This window comes from Alligator mississippiensis, chromosome 4, assembly GCF_030867095.1.
Source record: "Alligator mississippiensis isolate rAllMis1 chromosome 4, rAllMis1, whole genome shotgun sequence".
Classification (NCBI taxonomy): domain Eukaryota; kingdom Metazoa; phylum Chordata; order Crocodylia; family Alligatoridae; genus Alligator; species Alligator mississippiensis.
In genome coordinates this window covers 231,106,475-231,121,624 of record NC_081827.1, presented here as the reverse complement: position 1 = coordinate 231,121,624, position 15,150 = coordinate 231,106,475, and the positions used below count along the sequence as shown (strand labels likewise).

Genomic DNA, 15,150 nt, shown 5'->3' with positions numbered 1-15,150 from the left:
GCATTGAGGACATCTGCACGCATGAGGCAGAGGAGGCAGCAGCCTAGAGAGCAGTAAGTACAAGGCCCCAAGAACAGGTACTACTGCACCAAGAAGGAAGAGAAGAGTGGTGGTGGTTGGTGACTCCCTTCTTTGGGGAACAGAGGCACCAGTTTGTTGTCCAGATTTGAGGGCCTGGAAGTTGTGCTGCCTGCCTGAAGCCTGAATTCAGGATGTCATAGAAAGCCTGCCAAAGCTCATCCATCCTTCAGAGCACTTCCCCTTCCTTTTTGTCCATGTAGGCACCAACAATGCTACCAGAATGGCACTGAGCAGATCACAGGTGACTCTGAGGCTTTTGGCAGGAGGATTAAGGAGCCTGGAGCATAAGTGGTGTTCTCATCTATTTTTCCTGTGGAAGGCAAGGGTCCAAGCAGAGACCATTGTATTCTTGAAGTGAATGCGTGGCTGAGACAGTGGTGTTGGATGTGAAGGCTTTAGCTTCTTCAACAATGAGTGGATTGTTTTGGGAGGAGGACTGCTAGCAAGAGATGGGATACATCTGATGAGAACAGGGAAGAGAATCTTGGGGCGTTCTCTGACTAACTTTAGTAAGGAGGGCTTTGAGTTAGGTTTCATTGGGGAAGGTAATCTACTCCAGTGTTTTACTAGTAAGAAAATTCTTCCTAATATCTAACCTAAATTTCCCTTGCTGCAACTTGAGACCATTGCTTCTTGTTCTGTCAACTCTGATTTCTGATCACTGAGACTGGGTCTGAGCGTAAGGTCCACACCCAGGTTAAATAAGTTACATCAGGTAGCCATTTTGAACCCAACTCTTCTGGGTCCTCTGTTAACAAGCAAGGGGGAACTCCTAACCGAAGATATAAAGAAGTCAGAGCTACTCAACAGCTACTTTTCCTTCACAAAAAAAGAGCTGCAACAAGACACTAATAAGGATTATCTGGATAAGAAAAGGGGGAAAATTGAGGGAGGAGATAACAAGAGATGATCAGAGAGCTTTTGTTGAGTTTGAATGAATTCAAGTCAGTAGGGTCAGATGAAGAAACTGGCAGCGAAGATCTCTGAGCCCTTGTCAGTGATTTTCATGAAGTTGTGGGAGACAAGCAAAATAACAGAGGACTAGAACAGGGCCAACATAGTGCCTTTCTTCAAAAAAGGCAAAAAGGAGAAGCTAGGGAACTACATACCAGTAAGCCTCATCTCAACACCTGGGAAGTTACTACAGTATATTCTGAGTATGTGCTGAGTGGTGTGATGATCCAAACTTTGTAAAAGGAGTGGAATTAGGTTTCATCTTCTTTTTTGTCATTTCTTATTAACTTGGATGGCTGAATGTTTAGTGTACTGTTTTCTGTGAATCCTTTTCTTAGGGCCTCACTATCCCTACATGTTGTCAAGGAAGACTAGTCACCTAGCTCATGACTGGATTCAACTGGACGGTAGGTCACCAACAAGGTAAGCATTCGATTGCTGAACCTATGTTCCCTTTGTGGAGCTGGTTCTTTTTGGTGAGTATTTTCCTAAGGTAAAACTATTATTTTTATTCTATCTAACTTTTCAAGATGTTGTAGAGAAATTTAAAATCTGAATGTTTTAAAGTTCTTTAATCTGTGCTGCATATGCCTGAAGTAAAAAAAAACAACTTCCATAAATTTTAACTTTATTATTACACCTGTTGAAAATCACTATTGCAAGTTAGGTGTGAAAAGTTTGGTGTACTCTAGTAAAAACACGTACATGCCAGCCTGGACACAAGTGCATCATTGCTGCTATAAAACAGACACAACTGCTTTGGTGACATTCACTGTTACTGTACGTTGACAAGTTCTCATTTAATTTACTACATATGGTTCTATGTCTCCATAGCTACTCTTGTGAATTCATTATTCATTAAATAAGTGATGAATTTACTCAAATATTGCAGCCACATGGCCAACACAAATGCATTCTAATATTATTAACACGTTGCCAACTTGCAACTCTTCGAAGTCTGAGTAAATGTTTTGACAAGAAGAGGCAGTAAGAACAAATAAGTAGTAGCAGTCTAGATGAAGTTCAGCCATAGTTCTAACAGCTTTAAAGTCTTAACAGTGTTTTCACTGGGGCAGTACCAGATAAATTGCTCTTATGTGTGCATACAAGAGACTAAAATTCCTTTGAAAGTTTATAATTTCTCATGGGAAAACACAACATAAAAGTTACTTTTATTCAGAGAAAAACAATGCCATATTTTCCTGTCAACCTTTGCTGTTGGGAATTTCAAACTTTTTGCATTTTTTCCCTGTGATTCTTTGCTGACCCAAGGGACAGGCGTTTGCAACATAATTTACTTTCAATGTGTCTCTGTAAATCATTGTAATACTGTCTATTGCTAGTGAAAAAAAAAACCCTCTCAAGTTGGACTGAGAACCCACTTTTCCTAGCCTAGGCCAGCAAAACAAAACAACAGCCCCCTCCATTTTACACGAGCAGCACTGAAACAGACATGCACAACACACATTTTAGAAGGATGAAACATACATGTTTATACATAATGAGTAAAGCAATGTGTTAGGATGTGATTTAAATTAACAATGTAGAATGTATGGGGCATAACACATCTTAATGGAAGGTTGTACATTGCTAAGGGAAAAAAAGTTCATGGTCTTTTTTTGGGGTGATAACATTTTTCCTTGTGGCTTTAAAGCCTGTTGTTGTCACCTTTCCTGTACACAATTAACTTGGTTGTCCTGGATTAGGTAATTTAAACATCGCCTCTCATAAAAATCCTAGGAACTTGTAGGGTCTTTCAGCCTCCCTTTTTGAGACTGCTGCTAATATCAAGGCTCATTCAGTTTTACATTAGAACTTGATGACTTGCACATTGGTTGAACCTTCACCTTTTACAACCTTAATGGGGATTTATTAGCTATTTCACAGTGTGTAAATTTGAATCTAGGTCAGATGAGGAAGAAAAATAGGGCAAATCTGGGCCTTAAGTATAACCTGCATATAATATATCAGAGTAAAATAAAAGGTGCAAAATTAAACAGATGATTAAAAGTGTCTAGGGCAGTCTGAGGTTTGAAAAAAGAGCTTGATAAATTAGGGGTGTATGTAGTCCATTGCAGTTCAAACTCAGGTGACTGGTGAAAGTCTGGTTTCCACACACATTCAGCAGATTAAGGAGTTAAAATAGCTTGTTAACCTGTTTCAACTGACTGTCCACAAGAGGAAATGTAACACAGGTGTGTTTGATATTAACAAGATTAAAGCTTTTGTCTACCATCAAATGGCCACCACATTAAAGCTGTTTTAATGAGGTCTTGGAAGATAATGAATGTAAGCTTCTAATTCACTACACAAGAGACAGCCTGACCCCATTCTGACCTGTGTGCAGCCAGGTATCTAAAACAACATATTAGTCATGCTTCCACCAAAAGATGTGATTGTAATGAAACACTCACAACCTGCTTCAGTTGTCATCTACTAAAAGTGTATCTGGTTCAGGGATGTGAACCTCTCTGATCAATACCCAGGAAAAGTGGTTTCAGGTGTTCACTACTTGAACAGAATCGCACCTAACAACAGTTATAAGAAGCATGCCAGAAGGAAATAACAAAGCATCCTATGAGGAAAAAAAAGGTTTTTTTGGGTGTAGGGGAAGGTAGAATAGAGTAGGGAATGAATAAATCTTACAAATTATGAATTCTGCTCAATGCTATTATTCTTTCTGCTAATAAGGAAGACCAAAGATGTAGTGAATTAAGGTTTTTGTGTCCTTTTTTATTTTGTACAATCATGCAATTCAGTCTTCTGCGTATCTGCACTCTTGGTAAATAGAGGCTATACCTTAGGTTAGATGTACTTCATATAATAAGCTCAAAACAAAAATAAAATAAAGATCCTGAAAGGTTCCCCAAGCCAGATTTATTTTGGCATGTATGTGCAGGAAACTATGTACTGTAGCAAGTTTTAAATACTGTATTTGGACACTAATTCTCAGCTGCCGTCATCAGTTTGCTGACAGCCATCTGCTTGGACCCTGCTCCTTCCTCCCATTCAGCACCGTTGAAGTAAAATATTGACAGAAACAACTTCTGCAGCAAAAGTGGAAAAGTTATGTCATATAGGATTTTGCTCTAATGTCCTGGAGTGCTCCAGCAAATTAATTTTACTCATGTCCTAATTTAGAAGTGCCCCTCCCTATTAAAAATGGGAAGGTATACAGCCAGCTTTCTAAAGATATTATTGGATGTGAAAGTGAAGCTTGTAGTTTTAAGTACCAAGTGGAAAGTGTATATAATCTACTTCTAATGTATACTGCCCAGAAAAACTGAATGAACTGGTATGTATAATGTCTGTCAGTCCAGGGAAAAGGAGATTGTCACACTGCTATGTTATTGTGGGTAAATAAGGCTCCAGTTGTACACATTATATATTGCTATGTTTCAAATTTACCTGAACAAGCAACTAGAGAAGAGCATATAGAAAACTTGAATGATCCCTACGTAGTATAAACTAAAAAAAGAGCCTGATAGCTTAGAAACTACATCTTGTGATGCTGCAGCCTTGCTTATTAGGGCTGTGCGAAATTTCGCTGGCTGTTTCATTTCGATGTTGTTTTGACTCATTTCGAGCTTAAAACAGTCAAATTGAAATGAAATGAAGGGTTTCAAAACAGCCTCAAAACTAAATGAGGGCAGTCAAAATGTTTTCAAATGTTTCTAGTTTCAAAACTGAAGCTGGGCTTGCCTGCAGGAAATAAAGTAAAGAGAGGGAGGGGGAAGAGTGGGGAAGGACTGCTCTCATATTGACTGTGTAGCTGGCCAGTGACTGTGATCCTTCTCTGAGGTCCCTTCCAATCTGAGTGCTCTGGGGGAGGGACAGAAAAACAGCATAAATGGCAGCATTGTTTGAACTGGTCTACTTTCTGCCTTGGGGTCTGACAGTTACTGAGCTATCTTCCAGCAGCTCAGGAGTGTTAGACACGAAGGCTATTACTAGCATTGTTCAAATCAATTTCCCACTTGCTAGCCTAGCCTAGGAAGTGGGGTTCAACAATGCCTTTTGCTTTCTTCTAGACCCTTTTATTTTATTATTATACTCATTGATTTATTCTTTTGAATTTTATAATTATATTGGATATTATACTATAGAATTTATATAGGAAGGGAGATACATTTATACCTTGCAGCATATACTACACCACACCTTATAGAATGTTTATAGGAACACAGATACATTTATATATTTGTATAAAAACAAGACACTATGAAACACATCATGAAGCGTGGTAGAAAGGCAGCTGGCAAGCCTTCAGGGAGGGGCGGAAGAGGGGGTAGAAGGAGAGGTGTAAGTTCTCTGCCTGCCGCCTCCCCCATTCCCCCCAAATGAGACACAGTTATTTTCCTACAACTAGCAGGAATGAGCCTTCCAAAAGCAGCAAGGAGAGAGGAGTCGTGTCAGTGCCACTGCCACTGCCTGTGCCTGAGACTGCATCCCCTCCAAGAGTACCAGCCATAACGCCCCCCTGCCACCACCACCATGACAACAAGCAGCAGCACCAGCACCAGTGTGACAGTCTCCTCTACCCCCATTTCACTCCCCATGCTGATCCCTCCAGTGCCAGAGGAAGAGCTGGAGCTGCAGCTGGATCTGGATCCAGGTGCCCCAGCAAGAGAAATTCTGGGGAAGGAGGGGGAATCAGCTGAGTTTGTGCGCCGCACCCCTCAAGTTTCCCCTAGAGCCAGGTCTCCTTCCACAGAAGGCACTTCAGACGAGGCTGAGGTAGAGGTTGTGGAAGCAAGTGGCTCAGCTGAGTCCTCTCCTCTTGTTGTTGTGCCTCTGCCTGCTGAACAGGGGAAAATTGCAGCATCTACACATGCACCCGCAGCCCAGAAGTGAGAGGATACTGTGATTTGGGATCATTTTGAGCCGCATTTGACCCCACATACGCTGTCTGTCTGCACTGCTGAGCCAAAACCATCCAGGGCAAGGGAACAAAACACATGCGCACCATGGGGATGCTGATGTATCTCTGCAGGCACCACCCCCTTGCCCTTGCTCCTCCTCAGCTTGGCACCAGCAGGAGCATGCCCAAAAAGAAGTCCCCCTCTCACTCCAATGCCCCCATCCCCCCAAAGCAGAGGAAGGCCACCCTGGAACAGTGGGGGAAAGGTGGATAGAAAGAGGGGTGCATTGCACGGGCAAACGAGATCACCCAGAGCATTGGGGAGATGCTTGATGTCGATGGCCAGCCCTTCTCCTTAGTTGAGCGGCCTGCTGGTCCCCCCCCACCCTGACTAGTTTGTAAATGGCCACTAGATCCCCCCTCAGCCTTCTCTTGTGGAGGCTGAACAGGTTTAGGTCCCTTAGCCTCTCCTCATAGGGCCTGCCATGCTGACCCCTGATCATACATGTGGCCCTCCTCTGGACCCTCTCCATGTTGTCCACATCCCTCCTGAAGTGCAGCACCCAGAAGTGGACGCAGTACTCCAACTGCAGCCTGACCAGTGTTGCATAGAGGGGGAGGATCACCTCCTTGGACCTGCTTGAGATGCATCTGTGGATGCATGACAAGGTACAGTTGGCCTTCCTGACCGCGTCCCCACACTGTTGGCCCATGTTCATTTTGGCATTGATAATGACTCCAAGATCCAAGGCATCAATAATGACTCCAAGTCCTTTTCTGCCTCTGCACTGACAAGAAGGGAGTTCCCCAGCCTGTAGGTCTGCTGCTGGTTCTTCCTCCCCAGGTGCAGCACCTTGCACTTGTCAGTGTTGAAACCCATCCTGTTCTCATCCGCCCACCCCTGTAATCTGTCTAGGTCTGATTGCAGCCTATTCTGGTGGGCATTTTGTGGGGGTACTGGAGATTGTCGGAGGTTTTGTGTTTTGAGCTGTAGGAAGTTGGCTTCTGGTGATGAGGTTAGGTTAGCAAGATCCGGTGCTTGTTTGAATTTACAAACCACTTTTCACAGCAGGGCCTATGAACTTCACTTCATCAGCCTCCTAGGTACAGAAACTCATGGACTCAATATAGGCATTAGATTTATGACGCACTACAACCTGCCAGACATCTGACTCCCCAGGTACCTCTGCACTTTTACAAGTGCTGCTACATCCCCCTCCCCCCCACCTCCAGCCTGTCCCTCACCCCCGGACACTTCCATTTCCATTTTACTAAGTTATTACCTGTTGTCATTTAAAGTTGTGGACTGGACTGAGGCTGTAGGGGAGGAGAAGACCTCAATGGGTAGCACTACTATGTTGTGTAGAGACCCCAGTGCCAGTGAGGGCACACCTTAACACAGACAGTCACACAGGCTGTGCCTTAACACACACACAGTGTCACCCATGTCACGAGTTTTGCTTGTCAGCAGCCTGAGGTGCAGTTTCCCAGAAACCCCTGAACCTATCTCCTTGAAAGCTGGCAGGCTTCATGGCCTCAGCAGGGGCTAGCACACCTGTAGTTTTCACCCTGCTGTGCCTCAGCACACACATGTGACATGAGTTTTGCTTGTCAGCAGCTTGAGGTGCAGCTTCCCAGAAATCCTTGCACTTATGTCCTTGAAACTTGGCAAACTTCATGGCCTTAGACATGGCTACTATCTTTGTGAGTTTCTTTTGAATCAGGACAGAAATGACAAAGTTATAGGCAGTTTTGTGCATTCCCAGTATAGCCTATGGGTGAAACGTTGAAACAGTGTCGAAACAGCGAAACAGTTTTGATGAAACTCAAAACGAAACACTATCCCATCGAAACACTGAAACAGCAGTCAAAATGGAATGGTGCTGTTTCGCACAGCCCTATGCTTACACTCTAAGGCTGTGTCAAGACAAGCACAGATATTTGGTTCCCTGGGTACAAGTAGCAGTGGCACACCTTGCGCCTCAGCTACTTGTCCCCGGAGAACGCCTATGCCACATACACTTTGGTTACTCTGGGAGTGGTAGGGGAGGCTGGGGCCAGCACTGAGCCTCACCCCAGCACTGAGCCTTACCTGGGATCCTGGGGTCCTCCAGGGGCTGCAGCAGCATGATCCTGCTGGGAGGAGCCTGGCTGGCAGCTGCAGCATGGCTCTGGGTGGCCCGGTTCTGCTTTTCAGTGGCATGAGCTGCCCATGTGTGCACTGATCCGTTCTTTTTTCCCATCTTTTTTTTGACCGCTGGATATCCAGGGGTCAAAAAACCCAAACCAGAGCAGTGCGTGCACGGGCAGCATGCCCTTGCAGCATGGCAAACACCTGACTGTATGATATATGGTGCTGTAGACATGTTTGCGCCGACACATACTGCATGGCCGCACTCATCTGGATGTGCCCTAAAATCACAAGCCTCATTCAGTATATTAGATTTTGATTTCAGTGAATTGTTCAGAACCTAGCTTGTGATGCTTACCAGCTTAATGAGTGTGAGCTATTTAAGTTTAGCACAAAGGTTGAGTTCTTAACATGAAATGTCATTAAAACTTACACAGGTCATAGGGCAATGCACAATAGATGAGATTGCCACTAGTTATTAAAAAGTGAATACATGCACCCACATATACATCCATAAATATGTATATAATTTATTTATCATACACATTTATAATACATGAATCTTTTATATTTTATGGAGGTACAAAAGCTGTTCCTATATTCACCTCTGTTATTATATTTCCTGCATGACAAAATGCAATACTGTAGAACTATCTAGTCCCTATGAACAGAAACAAAGTGCCATATCTATTATGTGCAATATACCTTTTGCAACTGAGTCCTAATATTGCACAAAACACAGGAACATAAAGCTAATTTCTTTTTCTTCTGGCATAATTTTGTGGTGGAAAAGGAATCTGTCCCATAAGGAAAAATAGTGGTTTTAGCTATATCCCTTAACCTATAAAGTTATGGAACTTTATATATAGTATAAAGTTGTTTCATTCTGCAGTATGTTAATTTTCCTGCAGAAGTCTGAACAGACACTTTTACTTTTTCATTAAATATATATATATATATTTTGCACAAAGCAGGTAATTTTAACAAATTTGTTTTACAAAAAAATGAACAATATGTGTTATAGTTAACTGTGTGTGTATTTATATAAGTTTTTTTTTTAATTATCATCACACTTTTCCAAAGATAAATGAAGTGAAAGACTAGTGTATATTTTACTAGTTTGTGTAAAATGAAATTATTCTTCTTCTCACAAAGGTTTATAAATTATTTTTCAACTTCCACATCATTTTTCCTTATTCCACAGTGTAAATTGTGAGACCTGGTGACAAAGAGCCAAATGTAGGCCCTCAAATTACCAGAGTCACAATGGCATAAATGAGTTTCGGCATGAATGTAGAATCTTCCAGTGAGAAGTAGCTTGCAGGGCTGGGACTTTAGACCTGAAGCAAGATATTGATGCCATACAAAGGAGTCAAGGTAAGAATCTGGCACAAGTAGTATGTTTTCTCAAGTGTGGTAGTTTTAGAGTGATGTTATAGTAATTCCTCCTAGATTACACCATCTTTATCCATGTCTAGTATTGCTTTAATCATCCAAACTTGCTATGCAGATAAAGTGAATGGCAGTTACACTTAGAAGCAAAGTAATTTTAGGTTTGGTGATAGTTGAGTTCTTTCCAAACCATTTCAGATACTGCGTATTCAGTTAAATACTATTGCACTAGGCCAAATTCAGTTACAATACAAGTGTGTATCTTTTGTTGAAATTCTGACCACTATCTGAAATACTGAAAGGTAGACCTTGGCTACAGACAGACATTACATATAAGCCAGTTTAAGTGATCAGAAACTGGTTTAAACCTGTAACAGAATAGATGTTCAGTGCATGTAAACCACTTTCAAAATGGCCAAAACTGGTTTGTGATAAATCTGGTTGAATGTAGTATCAGACTTAACTGATTTGGCTCAAACCAATTTATGAAATGTCTGTCCCAGACCCCTTGCTGGTTTAAGATAAACCAGACACCTCCAGCATCTCAGCATGCTCTTGCTTAGGCTTTTTGAATGTCTGTTCCTAGCCCTTGAGTTTCCCTTATACTAAAACCTCCCTACACTATTTTGGTCTTTTCAAAGTATTGAAAATGTAAATTTAATTCCACTCCAAGGCAGCTTTGTACAGTAAAAGAAATATACTATGTAAATGAGAATCAGACACAGAAAATGTGACTGTTAACTGATAAAATTTGGGCAAGTTCACATTGTTGCCTTAAAGAGAGAGACAGACAGGCAGACAAAGAGATATTATGCACCTGGTCTTTGTACTTCCAAAGCAAAACCAACATGAAGGTTTTCTGTCTCCCCAATATAAGGTATAGGAGACTAATTAAGGCCCCACAGGATGTGTTCTTCCAAGCATGGCAATGGCCAGAATCTTAGAGAATTAGCTTGAAGTTTTCCGTCTGCAGTATATTAAACCTGGAAGCACTCGTGTGCCTGGCATGCACTGATGAAGCTCCTAGGAGAAGTGACAAGGCCTCCCTCAGAGGATTTTGCTAACCTGAAACAGGTTGTGAGCTCTGTGGCTTACCACCTTTTTCAGGACACTTCACAGTACTGTAATGTTTCTTTTTTTTATGGTCTGTAGCCGAGGCATTCTTAATAAGCCACAGACCTAAACCACACAAAGAGATAAAACCCTGATAGGGAGAAGTATTGCATTGTTTCCCATTCTATACTGCTTTACATTCATCTGATACTGCATCCCTTCAAATTTTTTCATGTAAAGATCCATAGGTTTTCACATGTATTTTAGAAACAATTGGGCAAGTGAGCAGCTCTTCCAAAATCAGTGGGCCAAACCTAGGGACTATTAGCTATAAAGCTGGCTGAGGGAAGGGTGTTGCAAAGTCAGTGAATTCAAGCCTGGTTATTTTTGCGCCTTCCCCTGACCTATAGTGTGGTTACACTATCAGTCCCTATGACCATGTCCACATGTGCAGGGGCATGTGCTTGCTGCAGCAAAAGTAGTAGTGGCACAAATTGGTGCTGCTATTTTTTGCCGCAGCATAAGCCCCTGCATGTGTGCTTTGTGGAGGGACAAATTGCCCTGCTTTAGGCAAACTACCTGTGCCCAGCTCCTCCTGGCTCCTGGCATGCTGGAGGAGCTGGGGCACAACTGAAGGGGTGGAGATGCTCTGGACTAAACCTCTGTATCTTTGGGTCCAGAGTCCTGTTGCATGCTCTATGCTGTGTTTTTTCCTGGTGCTTTTTTTTTTTTTTTTTTTGCTACCAGGATTTCCCAGTAACAAATTTTGGCCCTGCACTGGAAATTTGCAACATGGGGAACTGCATGGAGCTTGTGGTGCCACAAACTGCATACCCCTGTTCATTTGGACATGGCCTGTCACTCTATGCCTCAGAGAGAATATTCAGTTTAAAATGCACTCTGCATTAGTGCATGCATAGTTCAGATGGTGTCCCAGGAAAATGATTTGATGCTCACTGCTATTCAGCTGGAACACCCACTGCATTTTGCCTTTAAATTTATGCATGTAAATTTTTCTCTGCCATTTTTTTTCATCTGTATGTTTTTAGGACTGTTTGATAGCATGGGTGTGTGGAGCGGGGTGTATCAACCTCTGATCAACTCATACTGATTGTTAAAGATAAATTCTACAGTATAGTCTGATTCTCTTTTTAACAGAAAACACATTTCTTTTCAAAGACTTTAGAATGATCTTACTTTTTGTACCTGAAATAGCATTAGCAAAGGATGAAAGGAGTGGATGAAAACCATGGAATTAATCTGAAGTGTCATGCAAGGCCTGCTCTGAGTTACAGTAGTTCATTGCAGCTTGAAAATAAATAAATAAAATCACAGGAGTGACAAACAAATCATAGGAGTGTGCATGTCACACTATGTAGGATTTCATTTTCCCAATATGTTTCTTATAAGAAAATATCCCTTGGATGAAAGCTGAAGGCATGGGAATATCTTTTCATGTGTGTTTGCAGAGTGCCTTGCAGAATGGAGCTGCAATCTGATTTGGGTCCCAGGAAGGTATCGTCATAGCAGTATTCAATTACAACAATACTACATATTGGACATTAGAAAAAAGCAATTTGCAAAGATCCCTATAAACGTGCCCTTTTAATGAAAAGCTTTCTTGCCTGCTTAGGTACATTGCATTCTGCAAAGTTCAGGCCCTTCTCTACTTTAAAAACTGATCACCAGAGGTATAATACATGAATCACCACAGCGAATCTGAGCAAGCTCCCAATTGGCACACCACACTGCTAGCAGGCTGCTCATGTCAGAGCCACAGCACAACTACAGCATGTCAGATCCATGCAACACCAGCTCTCTGGTGGAAAAAGACATTCGTCAATGTCTTATTGCAACTGACGCCTGCCTTGGGAATTTCTTGCTGTAAAATTGTGGCCACAAGTCCAATAAAAAAATCTGCAAGAGAAAAAAAGTCAGTACAGAGGTGTATGTCTCTCTCTCTCTCTCTGTATATCTATCTATATAGATATATATGTGGGGGTTGGGTGCATGTGTATAGATAGATAGATAGATAGATAGATAGATAGATAGATAGATAAATAGATATATTATTCCCACTGAAGATTAACATAATAATACAAATTCTGTGTTTGGTGCAACTTCCTAGAAGCCAGTGCACCAAAAGTTACATGAATCTACCTTGCTCATGATTGACATCACTGGAGAACCTACTGAGGTGGAAAGATTGCTGCTAGATAGCATACTTTTACAACAAATTAGATTTTTGTGTGACATACATACAACATTAAGGTGGAAGTTGTTTGGCATGGGCTTGTCTAATTGTAAGGTCACATCTTTCTTTAATGAGTTTCCTCAAAGTTTATAGTAAGTTTCCCCAGCGACGCAGGTAGGGTTTCATTCAACTCCAGCTGGGGCTGTCATTAAAAGAGGATGGGGTTCCGATTTCTGATTAATGAAAATTATAATTATCTACAGATAAGAGGGAGAGAGGAGCTTCCATATTACTTTAAACAAAGAAGAGTTAAGGCCTTATCTTAACTATGCATTGGCACTGCAATGCGAAATGGTCATGCAAAATTAATTTTTAATGTGTTCAATTTATATTAAAAATTTCTGCAAGTGTGTGAATTTTTTTTTCCAAGGCTGGAGTGCTACTTCATTTACAATATTCCCTGAAGGTGTTTTTTTTAAAGAGACTCTTAAACTGAAGCCATTTTAAGGGTTTTATGAGACATTATGTGAGCTTTCATATGCAAGTTAGTCGTTAAGTACCAGATATTATATTCTGTAATATGCTTAAGTGATATTAGAGGCTGTATATAGCCTGCAGTAATGGCTATTGCTGCTTTTTTAATTTATCAAGAAAATGTTGCTTAAATAAGGAGCAAATCAATGCTGGGGTGTAGAAAATATAAATATAAAGGAAGTTACCAGTATTTTGTGTGATGTACTTTGGGCTTCCAGCTTCAAGTGTCTACTTTCAGTGTTTCTATTGACACAAATGGTAAGTTCCATATATTCAAAGCCTGATGTTTGTAACAAAAAAAAAACCCGAAAAGAAAAGAGAAAAAAGACAAAATTGAAGAGACTGCTACTGAATAATGGGTAACTACTGCTTCTCAGTACTCCTTGATGTGTATAAAGATGAATATTACGTCCCCAAAATGGGGAGGAGGGGTGTGTAAATGATTCTTGGCATTCAGACAAAATAGCATCTCACATTCGGACTTAAACCAGTGAAGTCTTTGAGTGTTCAGTCTACAAAGGGAAATATTTTTTGTTAAGCTGGATTCGTTGGTCAAGCTATGAAAGCTGGGATAAAAATCTCACATGGTCAGCAAACTTACTCCATTCTTCTGTATTTTTTTAAGAGAAGAAAGCAGGGGGGGGGAACCCTCTTTAAGCTGAGAAGTTTGTAGAAAGTAAAAAGAAAGTCACTTGACATTAAATTGTGTTTTGTACTCCATTTTCTGACAGAATTAGAGACTCTGAAGTTTATTCAGCCTGGAAGAGGAAAACGGCCATGTTATATACTGATGTCTAGGAGCAGTACGAGTCTATTTCATAATTCCTCACCTTGCACATATCCTGGTCCCTGATTTGAATCCCAATAAACCCAGAGAGCATGTTCAAAGTTAAAATGCTCATTTTCCTCTAGCCATCAACAGCTCTTCTCTATCCAGCTGCAGACACCTCTTTCCATGCAGTTATGATTTAATAAATTTTTTAAAATTAAAAATAATCTTTTCCATTTTCCCTCCCGCTCCCTGCTGCGAATTTTTATCCTGATCCCACTTTTGGTGCCGTGATCAACACAAATATTTAAACCCCCCCACAATAATGATCATAATAATAAAATCATCCTGTCTCTCCCCCTGTCTCTTTCTCTTTCCCTCTTCCTTGTAGCCTCATGGCTGTGAATTTCCCTCCCAGGCCTATTCTCAGCTGTCAGCTTGCTGAAATGTTTTAGAAAAAAGTAATCCAGCCTCACTCAGTACTTGTTTTAAGGCAGTACCTGTCCTTGAACCGATTTAAACCAAATCTTTCTGAGAAGACCAGAGCCATTTGGATCCTGGGACCAAATCCATTATTGAATGTTGGTGAAAATGAGCTTAAAATGGACAGGGTCAGCATAGCCATCCTGAGGTAAGAACTGGAAGATCCTCAGTTGACAGGTAGAAAATATATGTCTAAATTTAAAGTGATATAGTGTGTGCCTGGTTCCTTCTAAGGTAAAGGTGGCTTAAAAACATTTCTAATCCAATCAGCCTAAATGTCAATTAGGCCTTACTGTAATGTTAAAATAGCATAGAGCAGCCTGAAAGCTGCACTACTTAATACTGGAAGTTAATGGCCCGCAGTAAGGAGGATGGAAATCATCCAGGTAAAAACATTGCCCTAGCCATAACAATTCTTCTAAAGGAAAGGATCAGTTTAAAAACACCACCTATTTTCCTGGATGGTAGGAGAGATTCTCCCCTGGGCGTTTACACCATGTTTATGACTGCTTTATGCTCCCAGTGCCACAAAAAACTGTCCATGAATCACAGAACTTAAGTCAAAGATCTTTGATTTGAGCTGCATCGGTATACACATCAGATGCCAAAATTTATCAACCATTGCCATACAGATTGCTTTCAATGACAAGGAGAATATATAACTCTTAGATGAAACATTATTGTTGGTTTTGGCATAT

At 41.1% G+C, this 15,150-nt stretch overlaps 1 long non-coding RNA gene across 1 annotated transcript; it reads left to right on the top strand.

Moving 5' to 3' along the window:
• Positions 1 to 1,378: 1,378 nt before the first annotated feature.
• LOC132250407 (uncharacterized) lies at positions 1,379 to 14,212 on the top strand. Its single transcript, XR_009462122.1, has 3 exons — positions 1,379 to 1,458; positions 9,232 to 9,404; positions 13,932 to 14,212. It is a non-coding gene; the product is annotated as an uncharacterized LOC132250407 (long non-coding RNA).
• Positions 14,213 to 15,150: the final 938 nt, after the last annotated feature.